Source organism: Patella vulgata, chromosome 3 (genome assembly GCF_932274485.2).
Source record: "Patella vulgata chromosome 3, xgPatVulg1.2, whole genome shotgun sequence".
Taxonomy (NCBI): domain Eukaryota; kingdom Metazoa; phylum Mollusca; class Gastropoda; family Patellidae; genus Patella; species Patella vulgata.
The window spans coordinates 59,996,828-60,011,498 of NC_065881.2; the positions used below are offsets into that span (position 1 = coordinate 59,996,828).

Here is a 14,671-nt window from a genome sequence, read left to right on the forward strand (position 1 = left end):
AGTTTCGGTTCGATTTTCACGAAATTCGAACTTAACCGACATTAACGGTGATATATTCGAACGTTTTTTTTGTTTGTTTTTTTAAATCGGATAAAAATTGTAATCTCTAGGTGGACCACAAGCCAATATTACAACAGGATTCATAATTCAGGAAGTTACGATCCGATACATGCCAATATTGAAAGGGACCGAGTAAGAATTGTGACATGTAGAGTGTCCACAATCAAATTGTGCATGGACAGACGGACGTCCAGACGTACAGGGGCGACGACAATATACGTCCACATGAAAATGTGGGCGTATAAAAAATAAAATGTAGCCTCTATCGCGTTCACAAGATTTTCGGCAATGAGGAGATAACTCTGGAACGGAAAGCAGTAGAACGCTGAATATCGATAAGGTTCGTCCTCTCGTGGCCACTATGCTTCACACCAATTGTGAAAAGAATCCGTCGAAAAATGTGGCCTCTATCGCGTTCGGAAAAGGGGACATAATTATGTAACAAAGGGGTTCGTACTCTCACGATGCTTCACACCAAATTTGGAAAGAATCAGTCAAAAACTGTATAGTGTCTATCGCGTTCACAAGCGAATTGTTGACGGACGGATCAACTGACACGCTGACCTACGCTGAAATGTGGGCACGTACTTATGAAAAGTATACAGCCATCTTGAATCAGTCAATTTTACAACCATTTGTCATATTTTTACGAAATCCTTTAAATTTTGGATACGATCAATATTATCTCTTTCCTTGTTGGTCACTTTTTGCAATATCTTGGATGCTATTGGCACAAAATCCCACGTCTTGTCGGCGATCAGTCGACTAACCATGCTAGTATTTGATAAACCTGAATTTAAATAGAAATGTCAAAATAACTGTAAACATTTAAATATAAATTTGTCATGTTCATCTAAATAGATTATATTGCGTGAGATACAGTTTTAAAGATGCATTATACGCCCCAAGAATATAAATGTAATTAATTTTGAATAATTTTGTTTTAAAGGAGCTAAATCGCTAATATTTGGGACCTAGAAATTGACATAAATGTAATAATAATGTAATGTGAATGTATATAAACTGATTTACATTCAACCGTTTCTGTTTTTACCGTATGTTATGTTCGTCACCATTTGGCATGACTTGTGGAATATGTCTAGCCGCGTTCTTTGAGTCCCTTGTTCCAAATGGCGCTGAAACGCATTATGGTACATGATTCGTGTACCAATGGTAAAATGTTTATTTTGTCTTAAATATTGGATATCAGAAGCCCATCTTTTCCCTGTAAGATCACAAGACCAATGTTGATTTGAATTGACAAATAATTCGTGTTTTCAATGTCGAAGATTTTTGATGATAATGAGTTTGAGACTTAGCTACTTTAACCATAACCATAGACTCGCCAATATTGTTGAAATTTCGGGCAATATACTTTAAACTACCAATACATTTTACAAAGGTAAAAAAAGGTATAACTCCGCAAAAGATTGACAAATTTGTCTCAGATTTTGAGTGCAATCTAATCTGAACATATCATGTTTAACTATATAACCAAATAAAGATCCCCAAATCTGTTATACCGAAACGTGAACTGATAACATTGATAAGAGAATAGTAACTAGTGATATTTTTATATATCTAGGTGGACTTTAGAAGATCATATCGCCAGTTGAACGTTTTCGGGTATGATGCTAAATTGGTGCGACGCTTATTGAACTACTTTCGACAGAAATACGGGCAAAGATCAAAATTTGCAAGACGATATTTTGTGTAAAAAGTAGTATTGGTGGGAACAATGATTGATGGAAGGGTTGCAATTTAGACATTTACTTTATGAATAACATTTTTCTATCTATCCCTTTTCTATTATAAGTGTTTTGTCACTAACATATCCAGTGTTTTTTTTGTGATCTCTATAATAGAGATGAAATATATCAGGACGGGGAAAAAAAAAAAAAAAAAAAAAAAATAAAATAAAATAACGCAAGCAATGGACCACTCTTTACTACAATATCATTGCCAATCAGATAACACTCTTCATTTGATTGGACACATTTTACTATGACTAATATATCTAGATATACCTGCACACCTCCTATTTAGTATTTACTTATTATAAAAGCAGAGAACTTGTTTCCCCAAATGCTCTTTGTATAGCCTACACGCGTCAAAGTAGTCTTTTTTTTAAAAATTTGTCCACACAAGAAGGTTAGTATTTGACATTACCTTACTAATTACTATCGTTCCCTATTTTATTTCGGGTTTCTCTATGTCTGTTTCGGAGGCGTGGACAGGGTGTGATACTAACAAATAGATAAATGTTTGATGCCTCTCCATAAAAAAAAGAATAGTGAAGGATTTTGTTTATAGGGTTTAAGCGAAAAATATCACTCAAATGCATTCATGGAACACTGGATGTGTATATGTTACAGGAAACAAGCATAATCAGTAATTATGTATAATTACTGAAATTTTCAGGTATTATGTATAACAACTGATTCACTCAGTAATTATGTCTAATTACTGAAATTTTCAGGAATTAAGCATATTTACTGAAATGAGTCAGCAATAATTATACTTGTTTACTGAAAATATAAAATAACAGAAAGAAACGTGTACAGTTGGCACAATCTTTATTTTCATCACTCCACATTACAAAATATAAAAGGATTAGAATATGATAATACATATCAAATCAAATAATACTTTTACATGACATATCATATCATGACGAAATTATAACAAATAAAAATGAATATTTACATAATTACTGATTATGCTTGTTTCCTGTAACATAATATATTCCAAGAACTGTGAATATAAATATCTTGATATTTCGGCTTCGTACATGTATGCCAGTGTGGGGAATAGTAATTATATTGCGCACACACAAAACATGTATGGAGTGAATGTACGACATAACTTTTATTTGTTTATTTGGTGCAATGTCTATTTTCTGTCTTGTCCGCAGGTTTATCTTGTAGATTTTTGTTTTACGTGTAGTGCGGTCCTCCTGCACTTACTATTAGTAACTCTTACCTAGTAAATAAAGCCTAATGCTATTTTAAGTTTTTATTGACGAAGCATGCTTACGCCTTTACAACCAAGAAATAGACAGAATTCACAGATTTATATTTATAACCGCGTAAGGGTATCATTGGCAGTGCAAAGAAACGTCCAAAATCGATTCAAAAGCAGATGAACCTTCACTGTAACTGGCGATCTTCTCAGATTCACAAGAATACATAACATTTTTTCAAAGCACCGATTTAAGATTTTCGAAACATGATTTTGCATCCAGAGGCACACCAGTGCCTGTATAGGAACGTTAAAATATGCCCTCATGGTTTACTCTCTTTTGTAGGTCAAGCGTTTCGCAAAAAGGATTTAACCCGACAGCACACGTCCTAAGCTGACTTATAAAACCATTACACAGCGGGATATTTAAGATAGGCCCAAATAATTAGGTGAAGATGTCAATTTATTATCACACTAATCAGCTCTTTGTTCTTCATCAGATAACGACTGTCCAGATTTCAGCGTTACGGAAAAATGCTGAATAATTATGAAATCCGTTTATACATATCACTTTTACACCATAATTACAGTTCAAAATGGCTGTTTGTCTAAGGTTGTGAGCCCTCTAGAGGTCGCATTTTCTCTCCGATTTTGACGAAACTTACACGAAAGGCGGTCTTACTCCTTGACACGTATAAGCGGGGAATCGAAACCACTCCAGGCGTAAATCCCCCAAACACACACACAAACACATCCTTGGTATATGTTTCTTCTTAGGATGCTAGACTGGAACTGATGGACGAGGCTCAGTACCTTCCCTATATATACAAAAAGGTCGTAATAGCGTAGCTAAGCACGTGGCTAGGAACTTCGTTCCAGCCTGGCGGCAACGTGGGTAGAGCTGATGAGGACGTGGCTGTAAATGAAATACTTGCTAAGAATCTCGCGTAACATAGATTATGTTATCAATTGACTTCCAAGCTGAATGATGTGGAACGAGCATGTGGAATGCTGTTGCGTTGGAAACATAAAGTATGTCATCGTTTAATTGGTGATATAGTTTGTTTGCAACAGCATTTCTTTGGACAATTTCTTCTTCCACACACAGCTTTATGTCAGTTGATAATATAATCAATGCCACGAAGCTTGTCTTATAGCAAGTGTTACTATTCATTTACAGTCCTTGTTTTTTGTTTCTTTGTATACCGCTTTATATTTAATATCATGCATTTCTGTTATACTTTTTAATTTATTAAATACCATTTCAAAAGTTGTAAGTCTCACATCGTTAATTTTGTATCTATAACTGACAGACAACATAAACTGAAAGTCTCGATGGCGCGTCCAGAAAACATACTGACACAAAACACGACTACTTAATCAAAATCAGCACATCGTCCCATTTTCCCGCCACAAATGGCAGCCATACTAGAAATATGCTAAATACGTGAACATGTTATCATATTACTCAGTTGCAAACGGCGGAAATAGAATCTGCGACCCGAAAACAGATATATTGACACCAAAGATGACTACTTAATCAATATCGAAACACCGTCCCATTTTCCTGCCAGAAATGGCCACCATCTTGGAAATATGCAAAATAGATGAACATGTGATAATTTTACACAGTTGTACCTGGGAGAAATGGAATCTGTGCCCCTGAAAAGATAAATATTGACACCAAAGACGACCACTTAATCAATATCAGCGCATATTGTAACTGGCAGAAATTGAATCTGTGCCCCTGACAACATATTTATTGACACCAAACACTACTACATAATCGAAATAAGTACATCGTCCGATTTTCCCGCCAAAAATGGCCGCCATCTTGGAAAAATCTTCATGAAGTGATCCCCAAAAATCTGAAATATTGTCACGGCCCCTGCCAATATTAATACATTGCCAAATCACAGTTGATATGTCGATATCACTGTAAATAAGGTAAAAATAAAAAAAAATAAGTTGGAATATTATCGCAAAATGGCTACCCTCAAATAATGGCCTCCCATTCTATAAAGACCTACTCAGAAAAAATGTCAACATTGGTTTTTTTATCATTAACCATCAAAACCTTCAAAATAAAGCTTACTCCACGATTTCTACCCGAAAAGCCGAAGGATGAGAATTATGTAACAAACCCAATAGGGCTATATTTAGATACGTAACTGATTTCTTTCCACTCGAAAAACATACATAAGGAAAGGAACTGAGTCAAACCGCGACACCGGCGAGGGATGCGCAGATTCGAGCATTGTACAGCTCCAAAATCTATAATGCCTCTTTATAAGTTATTTCTTTCATTTATTGCGAATGTAGAACAAATATATGGGAAAATTCTATATTGTGATATTATAAAGATTATAAACATGTAACATATTACATGTTATATCTATATTACTAAAAGTCACGTCCCGATAAATCAAACCTATTCCTTAACGACAGAGGAATTGTATCTTAAAGCTACTGTCCCCAATAATTCCCAGTGTTTCATTTTACTTTACAATAACTAATGCATTCAACTCGCTATATTACAATATTAAATCAGTTTTTGATTCAAAATTAATTATAGCCCGACATTATTTCTTCAAAAGTATTTTGGAAAGTGACGACATAGCTTCGGGGATCAAGTGGTGAAACGCGTTCACTTTATATCATAAGGTCTGTCATCGATTCTATTGCCTGGTTTCGATACAATGTCTGTTGGTTTGTTTTTTTTCGGGTTCTCACATTTTCCACCAGGGCTTTAAACACTGTGCGAAAGCGAATTGTTATACCCAAAATTAACTATTTTTTGTTGAATGGAGCCCCCCACCCCTTGTCTTGTTATTTTGGCACCCCAGACAAATCTTTATCGGGTACATCCCTTTTTACAATAAGATTGCTTTGCTAGTTTTTGTCCAAACGAGTTAAAAGTGACTGTCACTTCAATGTTATATAAATATATATATACTTTTCCATATTTAGATATATGTGATAAGCAAATGCCTTTCAAGACACCGAATGATTGAAATATTGCAAACATATATTAGTTACCAAACACTGTTTGACAAAATGTTTATTAATAGTTCTGAAGATAATTGGGGATATTAATCGATGTAGGGCGCGCTGCAGTGTCATTTTTACCTTCACGTTACTAACCTACAAGTGTCGTATAGTTGTACGAGATAACAAAACTGGTAAGTGTAATAAGCATTTTACAATAAGTTTTCCGAATGCATATAAAGATCATTTAATTTGGCAACAGCGTTGAAATAAATTCATTTTCAGACTATTATTTAATTATTTTTTACGCAAAACTATTCAACCAAGGGCAATCAACCAAGCCACCAACCGGCTCGTTTTGGAGTAAATTACGATTTTCAACCTAAACTGACTGTTAATTCCTTTCCCGCGAAAATATATGGGGCAAAAAATTGTTCGCCACCGCAAAAAATAGGGGTTGGCGTGCGCCCCCCCCCCTGGATCCGCGCCTGTCAATGACAATACAACGATCCTTCAGGGGCCAATTTAGAATCCAGTACCTCTGCCACAGTATATTATTGGTGCATTATACTTAATTCAGTGAACTATATTTTAATGGATCTTATAGAATATATACTGAGCGCCATGGAAAACGCATCACTTTTTTTCCCAAATATTTTATTACTAGGTGGTTTTGTATGTATAATATTATGCAATACTATGAACTATTGTTTCACACAATGCTCCCAAACGCAAAAAAATATCGGCCCGTGTGCACAAAAAAAATTGCGCGAGATGCACATGAAAACCCCGATATTCACGTGCAGCATTGTGTATGAGCCCTTTAAAAGCATGTTTTCAACTTAATGTGTAGTACATGAACTGTGAAACGTCAATCTGTCGTAATTTGTTGTTGGACGTGTGAAGGAATCGAGCTAGAGATGCCGAGACTTACTGAAAATCAACGGAATGAAGACATGGGAATGTCCAGGGCTGGCATGTCTACACGTGCTATTGTCAGACACTTCAATTGTCATCAGTCCACTATTGTAAGGTTGGTGGAACGTGTTCGAGTTACTGGATCAACACGTGACCGTCAACGTCCTGGTCCACAACGCGTTACAACCCAGGCTCAAGACCGCTACATCCGGGTCACTCATCTGCGTGACAGATTCCGCCCAGCGACTCGAACAGGTGCAGCAGTCGTCGGAAGACAAGGACCAGTAAGTGCCAACACAGTAAGACGTCGTCTAAGAGAAGTAGGACTCCGTGCACGACGACCTTATGTTGGAGCTATCCTCAGGGATCATCACCGTCAGCGGCGTTTGATATGGGCTCAAGGACACCAGACATGGAGAAGAGTAGACTGGCAAAGTGTGCTCTTCAGTGATGAGAGTCGCTTTCATCTTTATCACGCTGATGGCCGTCAACGTGTGTGGAGACGTCTTGGGGAACGTCTTGCAGACTGCTGCGTCTTCGAAACGAATCGATGGGGTGGGGGAAGTGTAATGGTGTGGAGAGGCTTCACATTTCATCACCGGACCGCCCTACACATTTGCAGGGGTTGCGTAGCCTACCGTGTTGATATCTTGCAATCAATTGTTGTTCCGATGTTTCGAGCGCACCCACAACTTCAGCATTCCCAACAGGATAATGCAAGTCCGCATACCGCCTGTTTTAGTATGGACTACCTGGCTGCTAACAACATCAATGTCTTGGACTGGCCAGCCATGTCTCCGGACATGTCATCGATAGAACATGTCTGGGATGAGATTGGACGCCGTCTGTATCGGAGACCACAGATGCACACCATTGCTGCTTTAGAAGCTGCTCTTGTCCAAGAATGGAACAATTTGCCCCAGGCCTTCTTTCAAACATTGGTAAATTCCATGCGACGTCGCTGCACAGCGTGCGTAAGAGCCCGCGGAGGACACACGCGCTACTGACATCTGTGTCGTACTTTTGGTTTTGACCCCTCTGACTTTGTACCGTTGATTACAGATTAAACATCCATAAGTGTACAAATGTGTTGTTATTGATGTGTTCCCATTTGAATATTGTTCACAATAAGAAGCAAAATAAATAAGATATGTTTACAGGATCATATAGAAATATTAACCATCAACAAGATTCCTGTTTTCATTTATTGAACCACGATCATTCAAAAATATACACAAGAATTGTACTATGAGCAAGTAGAACGCGTAAAATGCGTTCTTATTCGAACACGAAATGATGTTTAACTGAGAAACATAGATAATCAACACCTTGAGCAGACGCTGACTACTTGTCGAAATTTACTTTATTTTAAATATTTAATATACATTTTAACAAGTGAGCAAAATAAAGACGAGAGTTGAAAATCCACACATAATATCTTAAATTATATCTTTAAAAATTCAGATAATTACGGTGGCCCATATACGACTTATAAATATTTTTTAGTTTTGGGTTTTGTTTTTTAGTTTTAGGTTTGTTTTTTTAGTTCTCACCTAGGTGAAAACGTTTTCACCTCGGTGGAAACGTTTTCACCTAGGAGATAACTTATCACCTCGGCAATAACCTTTTCACCTCAGTGGAAACGTTTTCACCTTGGTGGAAACGTTTTTATCACCTCGGTGGAAACGTTTTTACCTAGGTGAAAACCTTTTCACCTCGGTGGAAACGTTTTCACCTAGGTGATAACCTACGAGGGGTGATTGATAAGTAGTGAGCCTGATTGGAAAATGATAATGATAACCACGTTTTGCACGTGCACTATTATGTTCCTCGGGCTCTGTCACAAACTTTCATCACATTCGGTTAAACTGTTTGGTTGTGACAGGTCATAACAATCAAGTAGGGTCTGTTGTTATCAGAAAATGGACCATATCGAGGCGAGAGCTGTGATTAAGTATCTGCACAAAAAGGGTCTAACACCGAAAGCCATACATGATGATATGGTTGAGACATTGGGAGATAATACTCCTTCATATGCCACAATTAAAAGGTCGTCAGCTGATTTCAAGCGTGGCAGAGACAGCATTGAAGATTAACCACGCCCTGGTCGACCAAAAACTGTGTCAACACCTGAAATGGTACAAAAAATCCATGATCTGATAATGAATGACCGGCGAGTTACTGGACGATTCATAGCTGGGGTAGTTGGTATTATCACTGAAACTTTGGAAATGACAAAGGTTTCAGCACGATGAGTGCCAAAGCTTTTGACGCCTGATCAAAAGCGTTCAAGACACATCATGTCAGAAGAGAATCTAGCCTTATTTGAAACCTATCCTGACCGCTTCCTAAAACAAATTGTTACTATGGATGAAACTTGGGTCCACCACTTTCAGCCAGAAACAAAAGAACAGTCAAAACAGTGGAAACATGTGACGTCGCCCACCCCAAAGAAGGCAAAGACTGTTTCATCTGCAGGAAAGTGATGGCCTCAGTATTCTGGGATTCTGAGGGTGTTCTCATGGTGGATTACCTCCAAAGGGGTCAAACAATTAACGGTAGATACTATGCAGCACTTATAAGACAGTTGAGGCAAGAAATTAAAACCAAAAGACGAGGAAAGCTGACCAAAGGAATGATTTTCCACCAGGACAATGCGCCAGTGCACAAATCAGCTGTTGTCATGTCAGCAATCCATGACTGTGGTTTTCAACTTCTTCAGCATCCACCCTACTCTCCTGATTTAGCTCCCTCACACTTCTATCTATTTCCTGCTCTGAAGAAATGTCTTTCCGGTAGGTATTTCCCGTCTGACGATGACGTCATTGCCGCTGTGGATGATTTTCTACACACCCAAGACAAAGACTTCTACAGAACTGGAATAAAGGCTCTGCAACACCGATAACAGAAGTGTGTTACATTGAAGGGGGACTATGTTGAAAAATAAATGCATTTGATTTGAATTTCTTGTTTCTTTCTGTGTTAGACTCGCTACTTATCAATCACCCCTCGTATCACCTCGGCGATAACGTTTTCACCTAGGTGATGATAACTTATCACCTCGGTGGAAACGTTTTTACCTCGGACATTAAAATGTTTTATGCGCTCAATATTATTTCGCTTATATGGTAACCGGGATCGATGCCCGGAGGAAGCCCCCGACCTCACCTTACGTTGTTTCCTGGCGACCATCCCACCTAAGGCCGGTCGACAAAATTCCGGTCGACAAATTTTGGTACTTTCCCCAGTGTTGGATCTTGCGCCCTCCTAAATTAAAGGAAGGATATATCTTGGGTTGTAGCGGAGGCCCCAACTGAAGCATACTTTATTTTAGTTTATATGTTTACTTTAAATATAAAGTATGCTTCATACGAAAGACGATATCTACTTCAAATTGTTTTTGTTCCGATATTTCCACATGGAGTCATGATCGTCAAAAGGGTAGGCAACAGAACATGTAAGGGTAGGCTTATAATAGGAGTCAACAATTTCTGTTACTGTTAAAAATTCATAATTTAACATTAGCCAGGCAACAGTTTTCATTCTAAAACCCCCCCAAATCGTAGCAATATCAGAACCAATACAATGTTTCAAGGCCCTCACATGTTAGTCCAGGCGTTGTGACTTCCATCATTATGATAGTCGGTCTGTTATTAATGAATCATAACTTACTCCTTGTCTAAAAATCGCCAAAAGTGTTCCCAACCAGTTTTGGAACTAGGTGGGTATTGTCTTTTGAATGAATCACACTGAATTTAGCAACGGTAATTGTGTGACCTTAAACTAGTAAAGATCTAATGACTATGGCCGTCTTAAGGCCGTGTTGTGACTGGTTTTTGACTCATGACGTTGGAAGTTTTGTAAAGATGCGGTCCAAATTGGACCAAGTTTACATAACGTTACGTCATGACTCACGATTTTACTATGCCCAATTAACCAGTGCATAGCAGAATATTGCAGAAAAACTAATTGTCATGACAAATGAGGCTGTCAACACGGATATAATGTAAACAATACTGTTTTGAGACGAACAACACTTTCGCCGTGTTTAATACCTTAAATCACTTTCCAAAGTTTTAGGGAAGACCCCTGATTAAACGAAGGGCTGTCATGTTGCTGTGCTTGGGGGTTGATTTGATTGAACGGTAAGAATAGACACACTCCCTCAAAAGCGCAAAAATCAGAAGCTAATCCAGCAATGGCCAGAGAGGGATTTCTCAGGTCATTGCTTCATGAATATGTAAAGCAAGAAGTTTTAAAGCTTCTTGTAGTAAAGACAAGTAAAACGAAATGTTGACCAATAAAAAACGAAACGAAAAAGGTTGTGTTTTAATCAGATTAGTGTTTTGTTTTCAGGTAAGCCAACATGTGGAATTGTTTGTATTTAGCAGTATTTTTGGTAGGTATTATTAGAACAGATGCCTACAGTGACGGGGCCCCTGACGAATCGTGTGACTCAATGGATCCGTCGTCTGGTCACGTTGCACATCCACAAACCACGCCGTCACCATATGCTGTTACATTAACGGCTGATCATTATGAACCGGGAACTCCCGTTGAAGGTAATTATGTAGTTTGCTTCAAAAAGAGAGAAGAATGGTATATTTTGGATAAAATGCACAATGTTTAAAATTATATTCCATTCTTCTTAATATGATGCCTTGAGTGAATTAAAATAAACAAGAGCGGACTGAGTATAGCTCTAGGTCATCAGACCAATTGGTTTCCTAGCATGATTCTTCTTGTCCACACACTATAGACATCTTTCTCCTTATATAGATTTTGGTCATTATATTTAAGTCAATTATTTATTTTTAAAAGTTCTATTATTTCAGTAAAACTGGAGTCAAAATCAGGATTGAACATAACCGGCTTTCTTCTAGAAGCAAGAAGGGCAGATCCAAGCAAAAATACAGATGAACTTATTGGAAAGTTTGATCCAATAATCAATACCCAACAAGTCTGTAATACACATGCCGTAAGTGGTATTTATAAATAACAGCGCCGGTCAGATAAATTGGTAGTGTTTCATCTCTAAGAGAGAGAGAGAGAGGGGGGAGAGAGAGCGATAGATAGAGTGAGATTGCCATTATCAAAGTCCGACAGGACATTGAGAGAGAGAGAGAGAGAGAGATTACCATTATCAAAGTCCGACAGGACATTCCACCAATTGCGATATCTAACCATAGTTTCCTAATTATTACCACGTGTTTTAGTAATGTCCCAATTATTCGAGACTATTGTTTCAGCATCGGCAGCAATTCGTTGAAGTCGAAGAAAAATAGTTTAGGTTGAACTGATGGAGGCTAATCAAATATTGTTAATGCGACCCGTTTGTCCCCCGTCTGTCTGTTTGTCGGTCACGCGTTTTAGAACACAATAACTCTGCTTCTAATTGAGCTAGAATTTTTGAACTTGGTGTAGGTGTTTATTAGGTGAATGCCTTCGATGATGGACATGTTCTGCTAAGGCTAAGCAGAAATACGCAGTTTGATTGGTAGATGCTTTCGGGACACGATAACCTTTCTTCTAATTAAAGGAGGCAAGTCGCTAAATCAATATCATCCACAGTCTTTGACATTGCCAATGGGACCTATTGGTCAATTTAAATTAACACTGATGTTGTTATCTTACCGCGTGAAAAGATGAGCTTCTGATATCCAATATTTAAAGGAGCTAAATCGCTATTATTTCGGACCTAGAAATTGACAAAAATGGGTCGCAACGCATATAATAATGTAATATGAATGTATATAAACTGATTTACATTCAATCGTTTCTGTTTTTACTGTAATTTCTAATCAGTTATGTTCGGCGAAATACGCCAGAAGTCTCATGTGAATGGCAATCTTTAGCGTCTGGTTTTTATTGCGCATGTTCTCCAGATAAGAATATAGCGTCACCATTTGACGTGACTTGTGGAATATGTCTAGCAATGTACACCGATGGTATTTATTGCGCATGCTCTCCAGATAAGAATATAGCGTCACCATTTGACGTGACTTGTGGAATATGTCTAGCAATGTTCTTTGAGTCCCTTGTTCCAAATGACGCTGAAACGCATTATGGTACACGATTCGTGTACCAATGGTAAAATATTTATTTTGTCTTGAATATTGAATATCAGAAGCCCATCTTTTCCCTGTAAGATCACAAGACCAATGTTGATTTGAATTGACAAATAATTCGTGTTTTCAATGTCGAAGATTTTTGATGATATTGAGTTAGAGACATAGCTAGTTTAACACAAAATGATAATTTTAAAATTGGCACACGAATTGCGTACCAGGAATCTTTCGACCGCCATTTGTAAAGAAGCGACTCGGTGAACAAGGCTAAACATCCCCCACGGGAAAATAATACCGGAGTAGACTGGAATAACCAGACGCCAAAGAATGCTATTCAATTTGGACCCTTCGCGTATTTCGCCGAACATAATTGATTAGACATTACGGTAGAACCAGAAACGATTGAATGTAAATCAGTCTATATACATTCATAATATATTATGATATGCGTTGCGACCCATTTGTGTCCATTTGGCGTATATATATCAATACTTTGACGAAATTCGATAATGCACATTTCCTATAGTTTCATCGATCAGTACCTTGACTAAGTTTAATTATGAACATTTTATGCATGTGCGTGGATGTTTTGGGACATGATAACTTTGATTTCAATTGGGTGAGAGTGGTAAAACTGGGTGTATATTTTTATGACAACTCGGAGCATAGTTTCAGTACATCAATACCGTGATTAAGTTCGATGCAATTAAAAAATGTATGTCATCTAATTCCTTTTTCAGTTTGGCGGGGGACATAAGCCTCGCCGTTGGCTTGTTTATTTTAATTATGAACTATCACTTATATTCAGTTAACACATAAGAACGGCAAACTGCGGTTACCTGTAGTGCTTAAATGGAACCCACCGCCGTCACCCGCTGGGCATATCCAATTCAGGTATAATTTTAATTTTTGAGCTTAATGAATTGAATTTGGTCAACAATACTCCGTTTCTTTAATTCTCAATACTAGATAGGAGAACTTTTCTGATACAGCGACAGTATAGTTTTCAACGTCCATTCGGCAAAAACTGGGTCATTTCGGGACTAACATATGGTTCAATTTTATTTCAATAATAAGGGGTCTTTGGCAGTGGGAGGAAACGAGGATGGACAGGCGACCATACTCCTTGTTACGTACAAGTGCGGAATCGAAACAACGCCACTTGCCTCAATGACAGACCTTATGATCCAAAGCACACGCGCTACCCATTCGGTCACCCAACTCCCAAGAAAAATAGACTGATATACATGTAAACTAAATTCATTCAGCCATATTATTATTTATTTATTTATTTATTTATTTATTTATTTATTTTTGCAAAGGGCAACATTTGTATTTAAACAAAAGACCTTTTGGATTAACGTGCTGTCTGATGTTGTTATGGATAATTCGTCTAAGCCATTCACTATTGAAACTTCAACCCCTGCTGTTTCTGGTTTAACTGATTTGACTTCACAAGCTCCAGCTCCAACAACGCTGCCTGTTAAATTACCAGAGGTAGGTGGTGATCATCGGGGTCTGTATCCTCATATTATATTATAGGAGTAAACTAATTAGGATTTGAGTGAAATTGAAGTATCGTTAAAAAATAAAATGATACATGTAATCTTAATGACCTGTTTGGGTTTATAATCAATAGGTAAACAAGTTTGTTAAACCAGAAGGTTGTGGTAAAG

The 14,671-nt window shown here is 37.6% G+C and overlaps 1 long non-coding RNA gene across 1 annotated transcript; it reads left to right on the forward strand.

The window, feature by feature from the left end:
• Window positions 1-11,323: 11,323 nt before the first annotated feature.
• LOC126815509 (uncharacterized) lies at window positions 11,324-14,470 on the forward strand. The gene is made up of 4 exons (XR_007677952.1): window positions 11,324-11,489; window positions 11,763-11,905; window positions 13,804-13,889; window positions 14,318-14,470. It is a non-coding gene; the product is annotated as an uncharacterized LOC126815509 (long non-coding RNA).
• Window positions 14,471-14,671: the final 201 nt, after the last annotated feature.